The 24,548-nt window shown below is 42.5% G+C and overlaps 1 protein-coding gene across 1 annotated transcript in view; it reads left to right on the top strand.

The window, feature by feature from the left end:
• MCU (mitochondrial calcium uniporter) overlaps positions 1-24,548 on the top strand; it is a 279,546-nt gene that overhangs the window by 130,566 nt on the left and 124,432 nt on the right. The gene's annotated exons all lie outside the window — the stretch shown is intronic.

Raw genomic sequence — 24,548 nt, 5'->3', positions numbered from 1 at the left:
GCAATAAATAAATAATAAAAAATAATTTTCACTGTTCTTCTACAGTGATTTAAGGAAATGTAAGAATAAGTCCATTACACCAATTTATTTATTTATTTTGCATATGTAAATTTATGAAGAGACTTGTAGCTATTGTTTTCAGGCTGATAACTTTTTCCCCATCCTGGTCAGTTTTATTCCGAGTATCCTGAACCCATCCTGTTTTGCGTGTTTGCAGTAGTTCCATCCCTGCACCTACTGATAGTCTTTCAAGGCATGAAATCCAGAAATTTATGCCCTCAGCAGACATGAATCTAACTTAACACAATTGAAAATGAAGAGACCGTCATTGCAATAATAATGCTGAAAAATAAATACTTTACAGTTTTTTTTAAACCTTTATTTTTCCTTTCTCTTTCATTATCTACCTACTTTCTGCTTTCTCATTATGGGTTTTTTCTGTCTTCACATATTGCCTTTTTTAACTGTGTATCTTATTTCTGACATTACTGTCACTTGTTTTTCTCTTGTAATAATTCTTGTGCACTCTGATGCCCACTTATATTGCTGTTGCATTCCTTTTACATACATATTAGATTACAGAAAAATGGGACTGTAATATCTTGTTTGAGACTTACTTGAGAACTATTCAAAGACTGGCACACTAGGAAATTTCTGGTTTCATAACATGAAGGATTGAATGAATGAGGTTTGGTTATTCATCAACAGGACTGAAATGTCTGCAGTGGAGTAATGTGGCATTAATTCCTCCTCAGCCAAGTAGCCTGGGGATTTGCAGCACACAGATAAATATCTAAAACATTATCTTGTTTCCAAATGTGTCATTTGGTTGTGAATTGTTCATTATCACTGCTGGATGGGGCTTTTGGTCACTTCAAGGCCAGGATTTTCTTTGTAAGGATGTGCTGAAATTGTATAACCCTGTGCTAGATTTTGGGCAAGATACAAGGCAGGAGAGGACAACGCATAACAAGTGATCTAAAATAGCCATGTTAGTCTAAAGCAGCACTGCTTGCTCAACCCAGTCCTTGGGGTGCACTCAGCTGTTCAGATTTTCAGGATATTCAAAATGAATAATCTATGAGAGAGACTTGCATACACTGTCTCCTTGGTATGCAATTGTGGTTATCCTGAAAACCTAACTGGCTGGGTGTGCCCCAAAGACTGGGTTGAGAGGAGCTGGTCTAAAGGAGGCTCCTTGGCACTCTGGCAGTTGGGCACATTTTGCACACTGCCAAATGTTTCTGCAGTTAAACTACACCCTATTCACTTCCAACTTCTTACCCCATGCAATTTGGTTTTAAAATGCCAAGATGTTTTGGGAATCATTACATCTGATTTCCCTTTGGCCAATAAGAAAGTGTCACTGGAGGACCCTTGGGGAGGCTTTGTTAATGGAGTTTTTGAAAGAGCTCCTTTTTAATTGGCTTGTAGCTAGTTTTTCTTTTGTAACTTTCCAGCATAAGATGGGATTTCCTACATTTTATTTCCTTTAAGGTATTGGATCCCGCCTAGTTTGAGGACTTGAACTAGAAGTTAATGATTTTGCCTGACTATGTTGGGAAGGGGAGAATTTTTTTTCTACCTCTGCCATATATATTGCCTTGTCTTTTCTCTGCTTTCTGTACAAATGGATTTACTTTATTCTATTTTTGAAACTTTTAAATTAAAAAAAATTTCCAAAGTTAGAGGAATGTGCCATTGATGGAATATTCTTCACAATTTACCCTAGAAAGACTTGGGTGGTATTTACTGTTTTGTACCAATTTTTTTGCCCATTTAATTACTCTTGAATGCTCTTTTTTTTTGGGGGGGGGGGAGGGGGTTGGCTTTGATCTGTTTCAGTGAGATATGTTTGCAGCCCAGACACTCATTTCATCCTTTTTTATCCACCACCATTAGCCACGGACGACATCCATTCTATGATGTAGCTGGGTATATTGTGGCTAAGCTTATAGACTACTTGCCTTAGACTGGGAGGCTAGCCTAGACACTTCTCCTCTCATCATAAGTACATAAGTAATGCCATACTGGGAAAGACCAAAGGTCCATCGAGCCCAGCATCCTGTCACCGACAGCGGCCAATCCAGGTCAAGGGCACCTGGCAAGCTACCCAAACGTACAAACATTTTATGCAAGTTATTCCCGAAATTGTGGATTTTTCCCAAGTCCATTTAGTAGCGGTCTATGGACTTGTCCTTTAGGAAACCGTCCAACCCCTTTTTAAACTCTGCCAAGCTAACTGCCTTTATTATTCACCCACCATTAGCCACTGGTGACATCCATTCTATGATGTAGCTGGGTATCGTGTGGCTAAGCTTGCAGACTATCTGCCTTAGACTCAGAGGCTAGTACAAATGACAATCTAAACTAGTCATGTAGGACTAGCTAAGAGCAAAAAGACGATATGTCTTGTGTCATGTTAGAAATGGAAACATTTTTACCTGGTTTTCTTTCCTTTAGTCCTACCAGACCAGTCCAGATGAATGGAACCAGCAGCTGGATACAGAAAAAAAAGTAGTTCTCATGAAGTGCCCCTTAAGTTATCATGCAGCCTGGAATGTTCAGTATTTTGATTAGCTAAGCAGAAATGCTCTTGACCATATTCCTGGTCATCAAAAACTCAAGACTGCATAAAATGTAGGGTCAATGGGAATTAGAGTGAGCCAAATGTAGCTCTTCTGGTTGCCATATTTAATTATTTGAAATTTTTTTTTTTTCATTTCATCTTTTACCATTGTCATATTATAGTTTTTGTTTTGAATGTGTCCATCACTCCTAAACCAGCGGCTCTCAACTGGTGTGTAAAGAGCAATCTGGAGATGTAGAGTTTAAAAAAAAAAAAGAAAAGAAAAGTTTGCGGTAGTCTTTTAAGAGAGATGCAGAGGACCCACATGAGATACAGCTACACAAATTCTTGATTCCTTGCTTCTTCCCAGGTTGTGAAAGTTTCAAGTTTATTATAGATATTCTACCCCACCCTATGGGGAACCTTCAGGGTGGCTTACAATCTAAGATAAGTAAATGAAAGATATAAGTGGAAAACAGAACAATACTGAAGCGGGAAAGGGAGGAGGAGCTACAGTACTTATAGTGAGTGGGGAAAAACAAATGGATTACTGCAGGACAGTTCAGGACTTAACCTGTGCCAGCCATGCATAAGGGAAGGTGGTAGATTACCTGTTAAACTTAACTGAAGGCATTGTGCAATAAAAAAAAAAGTCTTAAGGTCAGCCTTAAACTGGACAAGAGAAGTCTGCAAATGGAGATAGGTGGGGAGCGTGTTCCAAAGCTAGGATCCTTGGATGGTGAAGATATGTCTCATCACGTACTATATCTTGATAGCTGGGGGTCATAAGCTGATTCTGGTGAGTAGATCTAAGAGTTCTAGTGGGACAGTATGGGTTAAGGTGGCGGGAAAGATGTAAAGGTTCCCCAGAGCTCAACTTGAAGAGATTCACCCAAAGCAGTGTACAGCAGGTACAATTGATCATAAAACTTACAATTTTGTTAACAACGTAACAATAGTTTTAATGACCAAATATAAACAAATTCAATAAATGAGGTAGAACAGCAAATTAAAACTTAACAGCACCACCATGAAACAGTATCAAAAATATGCACATTCAACAGTGCTGGAATTCTAATATCAGGTATAATATGATGTCTGCATAATACTACTGAATCATCTAATAAGCACGCATTAGAACATTCAAGTAACATAGATATAATGCTAATGTTTTTCTATAGTACAGCTTACCATGGGGCCAAGTGCAGCAGTATAGATGGAGACAAGATGGGTGGTACAGAATCAGTTGGGATAAATAGATGGGTGTCTAAACTCAAGGCAAGTTCTTTGTACAGTAAAATTTTAGAAATTCATGCTAATCGGTTAACCATGAACTCTTATTGGAGTGCTGCATTTTCAGCAAAGAATGATTTGCAGCTTTGAAAAGAGATTCAGCTCTTCTGAAAAGAGTCTGCAGTGAAAGTACAAAAAGCAGTGAACACAAAGAAGTTACCTGCATACCTGGATACGATGTCCTTGTATGCTATTCTGAGTCTTGTATACCAACCGTTGCTCCCAATAGGATTCACAGTGGTTCAGAAAAGAGAAATTCCTAACAATAAGGAGGAAGTTACAAAGCAGAATTTAATAATACAGGTCCAAACTAATATTCATATAGGTAAGTCTAACATCTTCCTAAACAGCATATACGATGATTGTGTTTTCATATTCAGAGATAACGCATTCCAGAGGGCTGCCCTATGGAAAGGAAAAGATCGTTCAAAAATTGACTTAAATCTAACATTTTTTTGTTGAAAGATAGCCTGTCAAAGTTCAAAAATAACAAAGATTTCTTCCAGTAGAAGGGATTCTAAAAAATCCACCAAACCTTCCGCGTTTGCCCCAAAGAATGCTTTAAAAATTAAACACGTATCTTAAATTCCTTGTCATCAAGCAGATGGAAGCCATTACGTATGGGTTATGTCCATCAACCAGCAGGTGGAGATAGCACTCAACTTTTCACAGTGCCTCATGGCCAGCTAGCTCCACTGCCTCTTCAGTATTCTCTATCTCCCCAAGCAGGGTGGCTGCAGCTTCTTCGAGCTCCATCAAAAATCTGCTGGGGGTGGCTTCTGGCTTGCCAGTTGTTAGCTGGGGTGTTAGAGGCTATAGCAGCTTCACTTTGAAGGCACATAGGTCAGCCCTTTCCCTGCCTTTCCCACTTATCTGAGCCTCCGGAGCGAATTATTTACCTCTTTGCCTCTGCTTTCTTCACAGTGTTAAAAAAAAAAAAAAAAAAAAAAAAGTCGCGTCGCGCTTTAGCGCAGCGATCTTGGAAAAGAGATTTTTCTTGAGATTCTTCTGCAGGACCGGAGCTGTGATACTCGGTCTAGTGAGGTAAGAGTGTTTTTTTGACTCCTCCGGGGTGGGCCCGCGATCGGGACGTTTTGGCGTGAACCGCCATTTTGAATTTTACCGCCGTTTTCGGCGATGGCTGCGGAGACTGTAAAGAGCTGTTCTAAATGTGACAAGCGCAAATCAGCAGCGGGGGTTCTGTAAAATGTACTGTACAGACGGTAGAGCCGGCCCGAGCATGGCGAGCAGCGATCTTTCGCGCTCTGAGCTGGCAGCGGACGCCATTTTGGATTTTCCACATGGTGCGACCTCCATTGCGACGGAGAGCCCTGAATCTTGGGGGGGGGGGGGTCCTCTTAGTGAGGCTTATAATAGAGCTGATAGCCCTGGGCAGGATCCGGGCGGTCAGGGAGTTTGTTTTAATGCTGCATAAGGCATACATGCTTAAAAGTGCTCTTCCACAGGGATCTTCGGAACCTCTGCCTAACCCCCCGGTGGATCCTGGCCTTTTGGAGTTGGCTTTGCCTGTTTCTTATCCTCCTGATAAACGCAGAAGGGCTAATTCCCCTTCTGAGTGTGGCGCACCCCCCCTTTCCCCCCCGTGGTCGGGCTATGAGGATTCTGAGGGGTCTGGCAGAGCTGCTTGGTCTGAGGAGCCAGAGTCGGGTGCAGAATTGCCACAGGATCTTGATGATCCGTCTGTGGTGAGGATTTTCCACCGCGAGGAGCTGCCAGCGCTTATTTCAGATGCCTTACTAGCCCTCTCGATTGAAGATCCAGGGAGTGGCACAACCTCCTCTGTTAATCCAAGGATGGCTAGTACCAGAAAGCCTGCTCGAGCTTTTCCTTTGCATGACTCCTTTGCATGCTTAGGAATTGGGTCAGTCCGGATTTTCTGGATTTTTAGGCAGCAAATTCAAATTTTTACAGAAGAATAAAGAGTTGAAAAAGGAGATATTTAGTACACACCCACTAGACTGTTACCTTTACACAGAGACACTGGATGGGGAAGAGAGATGCTATTTACCATAGAAAGGGATGCAGGGACTTGAGTCGAAAGGAGGGGCCCAGGCCCCCCTGTGGCTACGCCTCTCCCATCATTCCCTGCTCCCCCTCCACTCCCAGCCCTGCCCACTGCTCTGCCTCACTCTCACTTCTTCTGACGTCTTCAGTGCTATAGCACCAGCGGCAGCCTTACTCACAGGCTGCCTCTGGCATACACTGGGCCTTTCCCTTTGACCTGTCCCATCCTCCCGAAAACAGGAAGTTGCATCAGAAGGTCGAGACAGGTTAAAGAGGCCTAGTGCATGCCCGGAGGCAGCCTGTGAGTAAGGGTGGTGCCTGCAGCATCCCAGACTTCAAAAGAGGGTGAGAGTGAGAGCAAAGCGGGGGCAGGGCTTGTGAACGGCGGGAGAGATGCTGGACTGTGGTTGGAGGGAGGGAGAATGGAATTCTCATGGGGGAAGGATTTCTGGCTTTTGGATTTTTTGGACTCTGCAATGGCCTCTTATGTTAGAGATTTGCTATATTATCACTGTTCAATAAAATGACAGTAGTTTGCAGGGTCAGTAGCAGGGGTTACTTTGGGTGAGTAGGTAACAGTGAGAGGTAGTTTGTAGAAGGAATTCTTAATTGTTGTGTTTCACTGTATGTCAGGTTCTATGCTGCAGACGTTGAAACATCTCCATAGAACTGTATAAGGCCACAATATATAAATTGCACATCAATGATTTGCAATTTATATATTGTGTCTTTCGTATTGATGGTATGTATGAGTGGAATGAATGTAGGGAGTGATGCAGATAAATAGCTTGATATGGTCATGGTGTTAAACATGTATTTTATCAAAGATTGAAAAAATATATAATTAAAATGGCATAGAGAAAGTATTTCATAAATAATAGTGGTTATTGTATGGTAATATCTTAGATATGGATAACCCCTAGAGATTATAGAACTTAGGCTTTTGTGTATTATAGAAATGTATTGAGACACTTTTGTGGTGTGTGCTTATTCTCTGGAATCCCTGGTCCAAGTTTTGCCCATTTTTACATAGTAACATAGTAGAGGACGGCAGAAAAAGACGTGCACGGTCCATCCAGTCTGCCCAACAGATAAACTCATATGTGCTACTTTTGTGCATACCTTACTTTGGATTTGTACCTGTCTTTTTCAGGGCACAGACCGTATAAGTCTGCCCAGCACTAGCCCCGCCCTCCCACAACCAGCTCTGGCACAGACCATATAAGTCTGTCCAGCACTATCCCCGCCTCCCAACCACCAGCCCCGCCTCCCACCACCGGCTCTGGCACAGACCATATAAGTCTGCCAGCACCTATCCCCGCCTCCCAACCACCAGCCCTGCCTCTCACCACGGCTCTGAGTGGATAGGAAAAAAATACCTGTAAAATGGATATCCTGTGTGCAACGTTTTTTTTTTTTTTAAATCAAAATGCACCTGGCTGCAGCTAACATTGTGATAAAATATGAAACTTCTTCACCGCTGCCATTGACTGTCGTTTTCCAAAGGAAGATTTTTGGTAAAATATTTTTTACTTCTATATGTCTTACTGGCTTTAGCACATTCTCTTAAATTTTCAGTTTGCTTCCAGATGGACAGATATCTCAACTCCTTTTGTATATATTTTTTTCTAAACTTCAATTGGTTTGAAAGAATAAAAACTGTACTTTAAATTGTTTAGAAACCTAAGATGGTCAAGCATTAAGGTCCCCAATAACAAAAAATACAATTTTCTGATTCCAGACACTTAAGTTTGAGACACAGGGTACAGATGCAGTAACAGTTTGAGATAAGTGTTCTGTTGGGGAATTATTTGGTATGTTTGGATATATGTTTGGATATAGGGTGATGTATTTGTAAATGATTTTGTACACTGCCTTAGGCTATCTTTGTGTAAGACTTTGAGAACCATAAATAAAAAAATTCAAGTTCTGGGTACAGAGAACAGTGTAGGCCTTCAGGAGGGACGAACAAATTCATTTTTTTCAGCATGATATTACATAAGTACATAAATATTGCCATACTGGGAAAGACCAAAGGGTCCATCAAGCCCAGCATCCTGTTCCAGCAGTGGCCAATCCAGGTCACAATATACCTGTCAAGATCCCAAAATAGTGCAAAACATTTTATACTGCTTATCCCGGAAATAGTGGATTTTCCCCAAGTCCATTAATAACGGTCTATGGACTTTTCCTTTAGGAATCTGTCCAAACCTTTTTAAAACTCCGCCTAAGCTAACCGCCTTTACCACATTCTCCTGGCAACGAATTCCAGAGTTTAATTACACGTTAAGTGAAGAAACATTTTCTCGATTCGTTTTAAATTTACTACATTGTAGTGTCATCGCATGCCCCCTAGTCCTACTATTTTTTGGAAAGCGTAAACAGACGCTTCACATCTACCTGTTCCACTCCAGTCATTAAAGTGGCAACTCTTAATTTCCAGCTATGGTAGGCAAATGTGTCCTGTGCATAGCTTATTGTGACTATCCTGGACTTTGAACCTCCCATTTTCAGCCTTTGAGGTTACTCACAATGGAAGCCTGGTTTGCAGCAATGATTTTTTTTTTCTCTCTGACAATGTCTGGTATTTGTCTGCAGAGCTTGGGACAGGCCCCTCTCTCCCTTTTCTCATGCTCTCTTGCTCATTTCCAGTCTAGCACAAGGTCTCTGAACTCTTAGAACATGACGTGCACAGACTGCAGCTTTAATCAATAGCCACTTTAGGACACCCCATGGCAATTCAACATCAGCTAAAGTTAATTTTCTGTGTAGCTGTGTTTCTTGCAAGATGAGAGGACAGCACAGTTATATCTGTGTAAATTACTATTTCATGCAACTTTAAGTTACTAAAATCAATATATAACATTCCTATTTTCCATTAGTCATTCTTGAAATGCTTTAGAGAGAAAAAAAACCATTTCAGATAGTAAGTGAGCTGGATTGTAGAGATGGCTTTCAGAGAGCTGTGAGGTTTTCGTATTTGCAGTGATTCCATGACACTGCTAATTCATCAAAAATAAAAGATCCATTTCCAACAGTTTTACTGAGAGAGAGGTGGTGGTGTATGACTTGCACCTTCTTATACCAAATGTAACTCTGAATAGGATCTCACAGCTGTGTGCACTGTGTAGTGACTATAACTGAGCTAGTGATGTGTAGTCCCTGCTGGGTGGATTGCAGTCGCCATGTCAGTCCATGTCTTATATACTGTGTATGTTTGTCTTTTTTTTTAAACTATCTATAGCTCTACTGTGCTTTTGTATCAAAAATTCTGGGAGTGCTGTGGATAATAATCTTTATCTTAGATAAGCAGGTTAGACTAGGAGGCAAGATTGTTTTGAGGAATTAAGTATTTTCTGTAACATCTATGTTTTTTTTCCTGTGGCCTAAGGGTTTCTCTTTGGAGAAGTGCAGCAACTTAGTCTGGTTTTTGCAGGGCTATTGCAGGTCTCAGTGATTTTTTCTAGCAGTGAAGCACTACTTCCCTCCTTGCTTTGAGTTTGACTCGGTGATCTCATGCCTGTCCTTGAGACACACCTAGCCGGCCATGTTTTCAGTATGCCCACAATAAACATGGATGAGAGGGATTTGCATGCACTTTTTTCCGTTGTATCTAAATTTCGCACATGCATATTCTTTGTGGATATCCTGAATATATGGCTGGCTAAGTGGATCCTAAGGACTGACTTGAGCACCACCAAGCTGGAAAAAATATGCAGGTGCTGTTAACTTTTTTTTTTTTTTTTGAGCTTCTAGTGGGCAAATTTTAGGCTTGAAATGAACAGTTCTTCAGAAGGAATAAGATGGTTGTTGTATTTTCTTATTCCTCTATGCCTATCCCATTTTTATTGGTGAGAGACACTGTTAAATGTCAGAAGGGGTGCCCTTACCCCAGAGCTTCTCAAAATGTGGGTCAGGACTCCAAATAGGATACCAAATCTGCCTTTGGCATCTTGAACTAGGTGGGCTCCCATGGGTCCATCATTATTGTGTACCTTCGGGGGGGGGGGGGGTGTAAGTTTGGCCACAATTGTGGGGTTGCAGGCACAAAATAAATTGGGAAGCACTGCCTTGCACCATATTACCTGCAGATTATACTCTTTATCATTCAAGTGGGGAATGGAAGGGTAGGGATATCTGAGTTTTTTTTTTTTTTTTTTTTTTCTTTATTTTTTTTTGTTAAATAGCATTCTTATAAGTGTCTGGTGTTTTCTGGTGTATTGATTCCTAATGGTAGGTGTTTTGTTGGGGAGATTAGTTCAGAGGGCTATTTTGCTGCTTTGTTGCCCACTTAACAGGGAACACAATATCAGATTTTATTTGATATTGCTGATCACACCGTAACAGTTTAAAGTTTATTAATTGGTTAAATTTATGACCAAAGTGTGCAATCCATGTTGAAAATTAGTGTAAATATTTTATCAAAATAGTTCCTAACATTTGTATGGATTAGGAAACTTTTCCCTTAACTAAGTTTTTGTTGTTTTTTCCTTTTCCTGCACTTCTCTCCTCTCCTCTTTCTTCATGCCCCTTTATACTTCACTGCGAGGGAATCTGTGGGACTGTTAGATCACGAAGGAGCAAAAGGTGTGCTGAGAGAGGACACAGCCATAGCAGAGAAACGAATGAATTGTTTTGCTTCAGTCTTTACGTAAGAAGATGTAAGAGATCTGCCAGTACTGGAAATGGTTTTCAAGGAGGATAATGTGGAGAAACTGAAAGAAATCTCGGTGAACCTGGAAGATGTACTGAGCTAAATTGTCAAAGAGTAGTAAATCACCTGGACCAGGTGGTATACATACAAGGTTGCTCAAAGAACAAGCATGAAATTTCTGATCTGCTGTTAGTAATATGTATCCTGTCGTCAAAATCATCTGTAGTACCTGAAGATGGGAGGGTGGCCAATGTGATGCCGATTTTTTTTTTTTTAAGGGTTTCAGGTTGATCCGGGAAAATTACAGACCGGGTAAGCTGATATCAGTGTCGGGCAAAGCACTGGAAACTATTGTAAGAATAAACTTTACAGAGCACATAGCCACAACATAAGTTTTAACTCGTATAAAAGGCCCATTTACGGGGTAGGCAATGAATAGGGCGCTAGCAAGGTAATCCCCCCCTTGCCAGCATCCTTCCTGCTCTCCCCTGCCCCCCCCTGCAGCCACACCATCTTGGTCTCAGGAACCCCTCCCCACCCAACCCTCCTCTGTCCCTGCAGCAACGGCATGTTCCAAGCCGGACTCTTCCTCTCCCATGCCCCCCCCTTTCAGCCACCCATGTCCAGGCAACCCTCCTCTCCCCCTTGCCAGCCTCATCCCATGTCCAGCGACCTCCTCTCACCCTTGCCCCCCCTGCAGCCAACCCATGTCCAATGACCCTCCTCTCCTTCCCCTTGCCCCCCCTGTAGCTACCCATGTCCAGCGCCCACCTCTCTCCCCTGCCCCCCCTGCAGCCCACCCCCATGTCCAGTGACCTTCCTCTCCCCATTGCCCCCCTGCAGCATCCCTTCTGTCTTCCCCTGCCCTCCCTGCAGCCACCCATCTGGTTCTCAGGGACCCCCTCCCCACCTCCCTCTTCCTGCCCCCCCCTGCAGCCATCCATGTCCCAGTGACCCTCCTCTCCCCTGCAGCCACCCATGTCCAGCGACCCTCCCCTACCCCCCTCGGGCACATCAACCCCTCGCCACCCGCAGCCGCCAATACTACTGCTGTCTGACCGCTGCTGCATCTCCTGTTGAGCAGCAGCGGCCAGGTACAAAAAGAAAAAAGCCAAAAAAGATTTTAAACCTGAAACATGGCTCCATAGACAGCCATCTGACATTGGCTGTCATCTCTTGCAGCCGCTCCTCCTCTCCCTTCTGACGTCGCTGCGCTCCTCTGGGGTCTTCCTGCAGGGGCAGTGAACGTGGTGGGAAGAGGAAGGAGCGGACTGCAGTGACGAACAGCCAATGCCAGATGTCTGTCTACGGAGCCGCGTTTCAGGTTAAAAATCTTTTTTTGGCTTTTTTCATTTTGTACTGGCCGCTGCTGCTCCACAGGAGGAAGCAGCAGCAAGCTGGACAGCGTTAGTATTGGCGGCTGCGGGTGGCGAGGGAGTTGATGTGCCCGAGAGGGGGGTAGGGGTTTTGGTGATGCGCCGGGGGGAGGGTCTTGGGTGATGCGTCGAGGGGGGTAGGGGCTTGGGTGCTGCGCCGGGGCGGAGGGGCTTGGGTGTTGCGCCGAGGGGGGGCACTGACAGCTGTTTCCCAGGCAGGGGGAGGAGTAGGGAAACACGCGGAGCGTGTTTCCCTACTCCTCCCCTTGCCTTTTAATCAGCTGTCAGTGACATCAGTGCATTCTAAACTGCCTAGCAGACCACCTCCAAGGGAGCCACAGTACCAGGCACATTAGAACGTTGGAGGTGAGAATTATTATATAGGATGGGACAGAGTCGGCATGGGTTCAGCCAAGGAAAGTCTTGCCTCACCCAATTTGCTTAATTTCTTTGAAGGCATAAATAAATATGTGGAATAAAGGTGAGCCGGTTGATGTAGTGTATCTAGATTTTCAGAAAGCTTTTGATAAAGCTCCTCATGAGAGACTCCTGTGAAAATTAAAGAGTCATGGGATAGGATGCAGTGTTCTGATGTAGATTAGAAATTGGTAATTGGATATAAAACAGAGGGTAGGGTTAAATGGTCATTCAGTGGAGGAGGGTGAACAGTGGAGTGCCACAGGGATCAGTACTGGGACTGGTGTTTAACATATTTTGTGAATGATATGGAAATCGGAACAATGGGTGAGGTGATCAGATTTGCAGATGACACAAAACTATTCAAGGTTGTTAAAACACGTGCGGACCTGTGAAATATTGCAGGAAGACCTTAGGAAATTGGAAGACTGGGCATCCAAATGGCCGATGAAATTTAATGTGGAGAAATGCAAGGTGTGATGCACATTGGAAAGAATAGTCTGAATCATAGTTACCTGATGCAAGGGTCCACCTTGAGAAAAAGATATAGGTGTCATCGTAGATAATACACTGAAATCTTCTGCTCACTGTGTGACAGCCAAAAAAGCAATCAGGATGCTAGGAATTATTAGGAAAGGGATGGTGAATAAGAACAAAATACTATAATGTCGCTGTATCGCTCCATAGTGTGATCTCACCTTGAATTTTGCATTCAGTTCTGGTCGCAGTATCTCAAAAAGATATAGGGGAATTATAAAAGGTTCAACGAAGAGCAACCAGAATGATGTAGGGAATGGAAACTCCTCTCATATGAGGAAGGCTAAAGAGGTTAGAGTTCTTCAGCTTGGAAAAGAGATGGATGAGGGGAGATATGATTGAAGTCTACAGAATCCTAAGTGGCTGTAGAATGAGTAGAAGTAAACTGATTTTTTTTTTTTTTTTTACTTGTTGAAAGTACAAAGACTAGGAGACACCTCAAGGAAGTTGCATGAAAATACTTTTAAAACAAATAGGAGACCTCGGGAGATGCTAAAAAATTACCTCAGAGAAATTCTAGAGATAGAAGATAAAGATATGCCACCCTTTTCACAGGTTTTTTATATACCTGTGAAGGGTTTGGATCCTTTACAAAGGAATAATATTCAGAATGCGCAACCATTGGAGTTTCTGCCCTTCTTGAAATGTCGGATTCAGAACAGATAACACCAACTACTATGTTGGCCACAGTAGCGTTACCTTCGGACAAGATCTGGATTTTAAAGAAGTTTTTTCAGAATAAAGAAAAAACCTTTCGTGGTTTGCAAACTCGTGTTTTTCCAGATCTAGCGAGGGAAACGCAAAGGCGACGACAAAAGTTTTTTACAGATGAGACAGGAGACACTTCAACTTGGCGCAACTTTTTACCTTAAATATCCTTGCAAATGTTTAATCTCCTATCAAGCCGTGAAATATGTTTATTTTGATCCTGACCAATTGTCATTTTTTTAACATCTAAGAGAGCTCCTAGTTAAGTAAAGTTGAATAGAACTCGTCTGTATCTCAAATTTGATTTATAAAGTTTATTACCTGTTTTCTCCTATTTAGGAATCTTGGACTCCTGTTGTGGACTTTAAATGAAGCTATAATATTTAATTTGTGTTACGAATAATATCTTTAGATTTAATTGTAATAGTGGATTTTTCTTTAAGAGTTTATACTTGTTTACTATGTATAAAACGATAAAATATATAAAAAAAAACAAAACAAATAGGAGGAAATATTTTTTTCACTCAACGAATAGTTAAGCTCTGGAACTCTTTGCCAGAGGAAGTAGTAACAACAGCATGTCTGGGTTTTTAAAAAAGGTTTGGATACGTTCTGGAGGAAACGTCTGTAGTCTGCTATTGAGACAGACATGGAGAAGCAACTGTGGCACCTGGGATTGGTAGCATGGAATGTTGCCATGATTTGGGTTTCTACCAGATACTTTTGACCTGGCTTGGCCACTGTTGGAACAAGCTACTGGGCTTGATGGACCATTGGTCTGAACCGTTATGGCTACTGTTATGTTCACTGTAGCCTGTGTTTCTGCTTTTTCAAAGGGCTATCCTTTCGTTGCATGCATCTTCACACTCCTAGGTTTCTCCTTTCTCCAGGTTTTCCTTGTTATCGTCCTGATTACTTGCCCATGTCTCCATTGTTCTGGTTTTGTTTGTCTCTGTTAGATTTTTTTTTTCTGTTGATATCCACACCCCACAACCCAAACCACCTTTTTTAGCTGCCACTTGCTATCGGGACAGATCTTGGTAAGCAGAGCCTCATGGCTTCCAAGCCCACAATTGCTAGATTGCTGAAAGGACGCTATTGGGACAGCTGCTTTGCTTGCAGGGAAGCAGGCGCTCAGGCCTTGTGGGTTTATTCTACAAGGCGTACAGACACATCCTGGGCACAGACTATCTTAATGTCTCCAGTGGATATTTGCAAGGTGGCGATGTGTTCGCTAGCCAGTTTTGAGGCTTTGGTTCTGATGGTGGCTGTGCCAGGATCCCACCCTTTCTAGGGATTGCATTTGAACATTTTACAGGTTCTGGAATAGTGGGAAGCTATGTAATGGAAGGAGAAATTAGGTCTTACCTGATAGTTTTTATTTTTCTATTAGTGCTTCTCACTATTCCGAAACCCTTCTGAGGATTGAGATGTTTAGTCGGTGTGAAGTAATGGGTCATATAACTGTCATTTGCATTAGTGTTTCCAAGTCGAGTCCTCGAGTACCCCTTGCTAGTCAGGTTTTCAATCCACATTGAATATCATGAGCTTGATTTGCATAAACTGCCTCATTATATGCATATCTTTCATTGCATATTCATTGTGGATATCCTGAACCCTGACTTGCAAGGGATACTTGAGGACCGGACTTGGGAAAACTTATATGGTGCTTCCTGTGTATCTCCATCTCTACAAGTTGGCCAGAGATGAGATCCACACATTTGTTTGTCTAGTTAGTTAGGTTAGTGAGTTGTTAAGATTGGTGTTTGTTTTTAGTTTTCATTGCTACTTTTTTATATAAATACCAAGAGCTGGACTGGGATTCCAAGAGATTCTGGAATAGTGGGAAGGACTAATGGAAAGAAAATTGTCAGCTAAAACCTATTTTCTCTGTTTCGTTTGTTTTCTTTATATTGTTTTAAACTGTTGTGTTGTGCTAAAAAATGGAAAAAATATGGTATGTTAAGAAAAAGGAAATAAAATGTTTTCCTTGTCCTGCCTCTTTAAATAGTTAAAAAAAAAAACAACTTGAAATTGTTTTCAATTTCTAATGTAAAACAACATCTTATTACTGCTACTTTTTTATATTTAATGGTCTCAGAAACTCTAAATATTTTTGTGGTGAGAGAAGGTTGGTTAAATATTTAAATCCGAGCCCCCAATTGTTAGAGCAGGCTTGTCTTAATCTCTCCACTATTATCCAGTGTTAAGTTGAGAGCTCATTCTGAATAGACAATAGATGTGATATTTTCTTTGATTTCTACTCTTTTTCCTCCCCCCTTCATTCATTTTCAAGTGTGGTTCAGGTTTCCAGCGTGGCTGTCCTGAAGGTTCATGTTCCTTTAGATTCTAAACTTAACTTTCTTTATACAGGGATAGCAGTGCAAATGAGCAGGTTCCCTTCGCCTAGTGTTTCAAAACACAAATACAATGACTCTTGATGGCCTATAAAACAAACATCAATATCGGTTACTAGATTTCTTCAACTATAGTCTTAGGTAATTAAGGGCTAGATGCACTAACCCCATGTAAAAAGCCCTTTCCTTACCGATCCCTTAGCAAATCGGTAAGGAAAGGGCATGCATGAAGGAAATCGCGTGCAAATGAAGCTGCTCGCTCATTGCACGTGATTTCTCCTTCCTAAGGAAGGGAAGCCAGTTGGCCAGCTGAGCATGCGCAGAGCAGCCAATCGTTACGCTGGCTGCTCTGCGCATGCCAAGATGTCCTTCAACAAAAAAAAAAAAGGACGTTTCCTGGATTTCCTTCAGCTTTTGTGATGGGTGTCCTCAGGAGCATTGTTGGTTTTGACTTTGGCAGGTTTGAAACTTGTTCACCTCTTGCCTTGATAAAGAGCAGCTTTTTTAGTGATGGGGGTGGAGAATATGTGGCTGAAAAGTCTGGCCAGAGAAAGCCTTTGGTGCCCTTTATTTCAGCAGTGGTGAAATCTGTCCCTGCAGAACAGTTCTTGGCAGACGTTACAACACACTTGCACCCCCCCCCCCCACCCAGGATCAGGACATGCGAGGACGTCCAAATCAAAACGATTTGGACGTCCCTCCCTCAGGTCTCTCTCAGCCAATCACAGCGCGTTTAGCTGTCACCGTATCAGCTAAACACACCATGATTGGCTGAGAGAGACCTGGAGGGAGGGGTGTCCAAGTAGTTTTAATTTGGACGATCCTCAGCATGTCCTGATCCTGGGAGGGGGGGGGGGGGCACAAGCTGAAAACAACCTTGGAGGGGACGGAGAATGTTGAGAAACCTCCATGGCTGTGGTCATTTCAGGTATGTAGAAAAACACGTCTGAGAAGGACCTCCATCACACAAGAGCTGAAGGAAAACATCCAGGTGCTAGTCAGGGACGTCCCCTTTTTTTTTTTTTGACTGAAGGACGTCCCTGACGAGCACGGATGTTTTTTCTTCAGCTTTAGTGATGGGCGTCCTCCTCTGCATAGTCCCGCTCAGCAGCCCCAACGAGAGGTGCAGACCTCCCGTTAGGTTTTCCACGGTACATGGAGTCGGGAAAACGTCTGTGCATCTGCTAATTAGCTCATTATAATAACCTGTAGATCATTTGCATTCCGTTTTCGTTAGCTGCTACCGTGACAGGAAAATGGCTCAGGGAACCCGTTTGTGCATGTCCCGGTTTACTACTTGCGTGCTAAACTGGCTAGAACCAGTTTAAAAACCACGTTGCTGGCTCGTTTAGTGCATCTACCCCTCAGTCAGCAAGCAGGTACTCATAACAGGGTGAAGTTCCAAGGATCTCAATTTCAGGCAGTCTCGCAAGTAGGTGCAATTGCAGTACTCCAATATAAATCCCATACTTACCATAGAGCATTACACAGCTCACACTGTCTGGCAGCAGGGCTGAGTAGCCAATGAGTTACTGAGTCTCAAGGCCACCTTGTTCCCCAAGGGGAGAGGATCACTGGTTTTGTCAAAACTCAGTTACAAGGTCTGTATCTTTTTGTGTGTGGATCAGAGGGCAGAAAATCTGGTGTCCCAGCTAGTCAGGCCACCATCAGCAGGCAGATCAAAAGGCATCTGGTGTGCATAAGTATTCTGAATTTCTAGTCTTTGATATATAAAGCTGGAAAAATGATTCAGTTTTCTGATCATAATTGCTGTATTTGCTCAGGGTATGTTTCTATCAATGATAACCTTGCATGAATCAGTCTATACTTATTCTGAACTGCTTTCTTTTTAATAAACCTTTTAGATGTTATGTATTTTACAATACTTGATATCAAACCTCACCAAATAAGTCCAAGGCAAGATGTATTTAAAATCTGTATCCCACATTTTATATTTCCCATTACCACCCATCCCTTTGGCCCAGTCATTATTCTCAAATATCCTGAGAAATCCCATGCTTTTAATGGATCCTTAAATGTTATCATAACATTGCATATGAAAACCTAGACTTGGATTTAGTACACTAAATATTAATTGTAACAACTTGAAAAATGCAGCTGTTCCACCAGCAGCCAATGTGATTCTGCCGCATTAGGAGCAACGTGATAGTAAACCAAGATTCTTTTTCAGATGATACTTTGGAAGCCTACTATATAATGTGTTACATGCTTTTGTGTTTTCTAGGCTTGTCAGGATGGCTAAAACATTTACTTTTAATGAGTGTAATATATGAAGGAGGTGCACACTGGCAAAAGTACAAAACACAGTACTACTTGTTCCTTAAAACTAAGCTCCTTATCCAACCAAACCCACAGATTTTTTAACCACATTTTTTCAGTCAAACTCCTCCGTCCCCATCAATAGACAGCACCAGAGGAAGTTATTTTCTTTTAAAAATATCTTTCCATGTTAAAATGGGAAGTGAGTAGATTGCAGAAGAGAAGTGTTTTAGACTTAGGCTGAATAACAGTGTTTTGATACATGGTTCTCAAGGCCTAGTTGGCTCAAGCTGCAAGGGTCAGTATCATATGGAATTCTAACCACTCTACTACCACTGTATAGGTCTTCATCTGTCGTCATTTACTATGTTTATGCTATGTTATACTATCTAGTTTGATTTGGTTTGAACAATGTAGACTGTCCATTACAGAAGCTCTGGAAGGAGTCACCATAAATTGTCAGTGGGAATGCACAAATGAAGTCCTTGAGGCGGCCTCTTTTTTATAAGGTATTCATGGGGAAATGTGGACATCTGTATGTATACTACCCCTTTCCCATTTTGCAAATCTGTTTTGGGCATATCCGTTAGGGATATCCTGAAAACCTGACCTGTTTGTGGCTCTCAAAGATTGAATTTGCACACCCCTGATACAGAGGGGATCATTTACTAATGGCTAGTGCATGTGATCTGCCACAGGGGCCTGTTTATTCCTGTGAACTCATGGTAGATAGCTCACACTAAGTGTTTTTTTTTGTTTTTTTTTGTTACATTTGTACCCCGCACTTTCCCACTCATGGAAGGCTCAGTGCGGCTTAGTAAATAACCTCTAAAATAATGATAGAGCTTTTGCAGCTACCACCTATTGGCTGCTGTGTGTGAGGCAATAAACTCAGGAGAGAGAGTTTCTAGAAGTACTTCATAATTTTCCTTGATCCGGGGAGTATAAAGTTGTTCTCAACTTCATATTCAAGCTAACAGATAACGAGTTAGAGAATGGAGTTTTAATAGTTTGTCAATTTACCTTATCCGTTACCCCATTAATATTACGTTTATACAAATTGTATATTCTCTTACGACTTGTAATTCTTTTTATTGTTACTATGTAAGCCGCATTGAGCCTGCCATGTGTGGGAAAGTGCGGGGTACAAATGTAATAAATACATGGCTCTGCATTTTCAGTTGTCCTCCTCTTTTTGATGCATTGAGTGGATCTGACGCCCTGTCCCTTTTTACCTTTTTATTTTTATTTGTTATTATTGCTCCCTTTAATATCTTGGGGGAGGGCAGTGAATAACCTATTTTATTGCTGTATGTAGCAAACAATATGCGCAGGGTTTCTGTAGCACAGGGGTGAGCAACCACAGTCCTCGAGGACTGCAGCGTAACAATACGTGAGATCTATTTGTATACAACAGAAGCAGTACATGTACATTCAATCAATCTCTCTATGTACTACTAATTGTGGCAATCTTGAACTCTTGACTGGGTTGTGGCCCTCAAGGACTGATTGTCCACCCCTGCTATATAGCAGGATCTTCAAGTTTTATGGCTTCAGAAAACCACATGCACAGCTACCTTCTGAGGTGGATTGCTTGTTTAGCATGTTTCTGATATCAGGATTTCATGAAAGCTTTCAAATAGGTACAGGGAACAATGCTGATATGATTGCAATTGTGTAATCTGAGTTTTATGAAAATGACTAGTCAAAGGTCATAGGGTTCAGCTGTGTCTTAAGGTATTTCCCTTCTGTTAAATGAGTAAACTAAACCACTGATCTCAATTGACTGGTAGATAAGGATATAATAGATATGAAACTGGTTAACTCATAATGTACTTATGTGTGGGAAGAACTTCATTTGTCCATGGAACTAAAAATACTGAATGGATGGAATGGGTAGATGTGAATTGTTTGTTTACTCTTTATAATAATAATAGGACTGGGGCACTCAATCAAGTACTAAGTAGTAAATTTAAAGCAAATCAGAGAAAATATTTCTTCACTCAACGAGTAAGTAAACTCGAATTTGTTGCCAGAAACTGTGGTTAAAAGCAGTTAGTCTAATAGGGGTTTAAAAAAGGTGTGGATAATTCCTAAAGTCCTTGGGGAAAAATCCACTGCTATTCCTAGGATAAGCAGCATAAAATGGTTACTGTTCTGGACTCTTGCCAGGTACTTGTGACCTGTATTGGCCACTGTTGGAAACAGGATATTAGGTTGATTGACCTTTGGTATTGTCCTGATATGGCAACAATCATGTTCTTATGTTCTAATTCAAACATTGGGAAAGAGTGGACACAGTAATGGTTACCGTGGGAATTACCATGGTAATGGGGACATTTTTAAAAGTTACATGGTACTACCGCGGTAATGGTAGACATTTAATCCCACGGTAATGGGAATAAAGGTTGAACGCCCTGCCCCCGAGCCTCAGTGGGCTTGTCCCTGGGCCTACCACGAGCATCCTAGTGGTCTTGTGGCCTCTTCAGGGGCACGAAAGAACCCCTCTCTCTTCTGCCCACTACTACTGCTGCTCTGGCTAGTGTCGCTGCTTCTTCAAAATAGTTGCCAAGACTTCAAACGGAAATCTTTGTGGCAATACCGACCAGAGCAGCGGCAGTAGGCAGGAAAGAGTGGCGTTCTTTCCTGCCCTGAAGAGGTATTCTGGATGTGTGGCTGCCCACTGCTGGACCGGTGAGTGTGCAGGAGGAAAGGAGGTGTATGGAATATGGGTGCAGGGAGTGGGGTTATAAAAAAAAAAATTATATAAGTAGGGAGGTGCAGGGAAGAAAATTAAGAATGTGGGGATGGTGAGGGGTTGGGGATTCAATAATGCGGAGATGGGGCAGGGACAGGGAAAACATTTGGTTGCAGGGAGGGAATAGGGATGAATCTTTGTCCCCATGTCACACTCTACTGGGAAGGACAGATGAGAGAGGTGCAGTTGTTGAACATATGAGCTGCATATAATTTAATAGTTTAGGAATCGTGGGGCGGGTGGGTAGTATTGAGGTGCAGTATATGTTAATGAATAGAAGGGAGATGGTAGCATCATCAGTGCCTGTAAGACAGGGTGGGCAACCTTTTATACACAAAGCTGCCATGAACGTCGGTACTATTTCTAGTGGGTGGCAACATTACGTAATGTGGATCCGGAAATGCAAAGTGCTCCATAGACCACCTGTAAAATGATGGAAACTGTGCTATAGTGGCTGTTCTGAAAATGTGTGTGATATAGTATTTAATGCTGCCAGAACTCTGGTTAATGATGTTTTGTGTCTACGTCCAATGGTCTGGCAGATGGCAGGTTGTCCAGTCCAGCTATAAGAGGTTAATAGTAATTCTTCACGTAGAAGATAATCAATAAGAAGATCATTTACAATAGAAAAATAAGGGTTGAGGGAGACTGGATGGGAGCAGATGAAGACCTGCACAAGAAGAGATCTGTACTAAGGAATGAAAGCTGACCTAGAGAAGGAAAGAAGGGCCAAAGCAGTGGTCAGATTATTATTTGGAGCTATACAGTGGTGGAAATAAGTATTTGATCCCTTGCTGATTTTGTAGTTTGCCCACTGACAAAGGACATGAGCAGCCCATAATTGAAGGGTAGGTTATTGGTAACAGTGAGAGATAGCACATCACAAATTAAATCCGGAAAACTCACATTGTGAAAGTATATGAATTTATTTGCATTCTGCAGAGGGAAATAAGTATTTAATCCCTCTGGCAAACAAGACCTAATACTTGGTGGCAAAACCCTTGTTGGCAAGCACAGCGGTCAGACGTCTCTGTAGTTGATGATGAGGTTTGCACACATGTCAGGAGGAATTTTGGTCCACTCCTCTTTGCAGATCATCTCTAAATCATTAAGAGTTCTGGGCTGTCGCTTGGCAACTCGCAGCTTCAGCTCCCTCCATAAGTTTTCAATGGATTAAGGTCTGGTGACTGGCTAGGCCACTCCATGACCCTAATGTGCTTCTTCCTGAGCCACTCCTTGTTGCCTTGGCTGTATGTTTTGGGTCATTGTCGTGCTGGAAGACCCAGCCACGAACCATTTTAAGGCCCTGGCGGAGGGAAGGAGGTTGTCACTCAGAATTGTACGGTACATGGCCCCATCCATTCTCCCATTTGATGCGGTGAAGTAGTCCTGTGCCCTTAGCAGAGAAACACCCCCAAAACATAACATTTCCACCTCCATGCTTGACAGTGGGGATGGTGTCTTGGGTCATAGGCAGCATTTCTCTTCCTCCAAACACGGCGAGTTGAGTTCATGCCAAAGAGCTCAATTTTGTCTCATCTGACACAGCACCTTCTCCCAATCACTCTCGGCATCATCCAGTTGTTCACTGGCAAACTTCAGACGGGCCGTCACATGTGCCTTCCAGAGCAGGGGGACCTTGCGGGCACTGCAGGATTGCAATCCGTTAGTCGTAATGTGTTTACCAATGGTTTTCGTGGGTGACAGTGGTCCCAGCTGCCTTGAGATCATTGACAAGTTCCCCCCTTGTAGTTGTAGGCTGATTCTAACCTTCCTCATGATCAAGGATACCCCACGAGGTGAGATTTTGCGTGGAGCCCCGATCTTTGTCGATTGACAGTCATTTTGTACTTCTTCCATTTTCTTACTATGGCACCAACAGTTGTCTCCTTCTCGCCCAGCGTCTTACTGATGGTTTTGTAGCCCATTCCAGCCTTGTGCAGGTGTATGATCTTGTCCCTGACATCCTTAGACAGCTCCTTGCTCTTGGCCATTTTGTAGAGGTTAGAGTCTGACTGATTCACTGAGTCTGTGGACAGGTGTCTTTCATACAGGTGACCATTGCCGACAGCTGTCTGTCATGCAGGTAACGAGTTGATTTGGAGCATCTACCTGGTCTGTAGGGGCCAGATCTCTTACTGGTTGGTGGGGGATCAAATACTTATTTTCCCTCTGCAGAATGCAAATAAATTCATATACTTTCCACATGTGATTTTCCGGATTTAATTTGTGATGTGCTATCTCTCACTGTTACCAATAACCTACCCTTCAATTATGGGCTGCTCATGTCTTTGTCAGTGGGCAAACTTACAAAATCAGCAAGGGATCAAATACTTATTTCCACCACTGTATGGGAAGAAAATCTCCAGCTGGTTGCGGATACAGGCTCTTGAAGCCAGGATTCTAGTTCAGGTTCAGATTTCATAACTTCTATAACTGGCAGCATTTCCACATTGAATTATGCTAATTAAAAGTGACTTGGCAATCAATATCACCATATCAGCGATTATGGTTAGAAAAATGAACTTCTATACCTGTGGAAAATTGTAGACAAAATGTACGTGTAGATAAGCTACACATTTGCAGAAGTATTTTTCCTTCATTTTCCTAGAAATTGACTTACCACAACAAATATATTGTAAAAGAAAGAGGAAGAAAAAGTGACCAATTTTTATGTGTGACAAATTTCAGAAAAGCATGTTCATTTTGTAAATTAAGCATGTGTAACCCTGGTCCCCGCCAGACAGTCCTGGATGCTGGCCTAAGCTCTTTGGGTCAGGCATCTGGACTAGGGCGTATAAAAAATGTCTGTGAATGAGCTGGGTACAGGCCGGGGCTGGGCTAAATCCCGGTAGGCCAAGGGGGTCGTTGCCACCTCCTTTTCCCCCTCTTAACACAGCCTTTTAAAAGAATTCACTTACTCCAGGAGTTGCTTGTAAAACGCTTACAGTCTTACTAATAGAACAAGAACGTTCAGATGACAAATCAGCTTAACAGTCTTAATCTGTTTCCCTGGGTACATCCCAGGCACTTGTCACATAGAAAATTGGACATTGAGTCCACTTGACTCTCATCCTCCAAGCCAATCCCACCCTGGCAGGTCAGTCAGAGGCTGCAGCTTGTCTGCTCCTATGCCAGGCAAGCATCCTGCTGGGCTTTTTCCTCAGCTGCTAGACTGTAACTTGGGACCCTATCTCCTGTCTGTTTTTCTTCTCCCACCTATGGGCCCGAACAGGTCTCTCCCTATTGGAGTGGGTGTGGGGCTGTACTCCTCTCCTCCCCTGAAGCCTTCTTGCTTCAATTTCCGGTTTTATCCATCAGAGATTTCTATCACAGCAACCCTGCTTATTGTGCCAGGCAGGATTCCATGGGTCCAGATGGGGGTTGGGGACAACCTGTGATAAAATGGCTAACGTTTATTTAATTTTACCACTGCCCCCCCCCCCCCCATTCCATTCCTTGCAGTCATAATGTATTCATTCTTTCCCCATACCACATCAGCAGACCTGTACCTATACACATTCCCCCCATATACTTCAGCTGGGTATATCCTTCCTCCCAGCTGATTACCACT

The sequence above is a fragment of the Microcaecilia unicolor genome, chromosome 5 (genome assembly GCF_901765095.1).
Source record: "Microcaecilia unicolor chromosome 5, aMicUni1.1, whole genome shotgun sequence".
Taxonomy (NCBI): Eukaryota; Metazoa; Chordata; class Amphibia; order Gymnophiona; family Siphonopidae; genus Microcaecilia; species Microcaecilia unicolor.
This window is presented reverse-complemented; position numbering and strand designations above follow the sequence as displayed.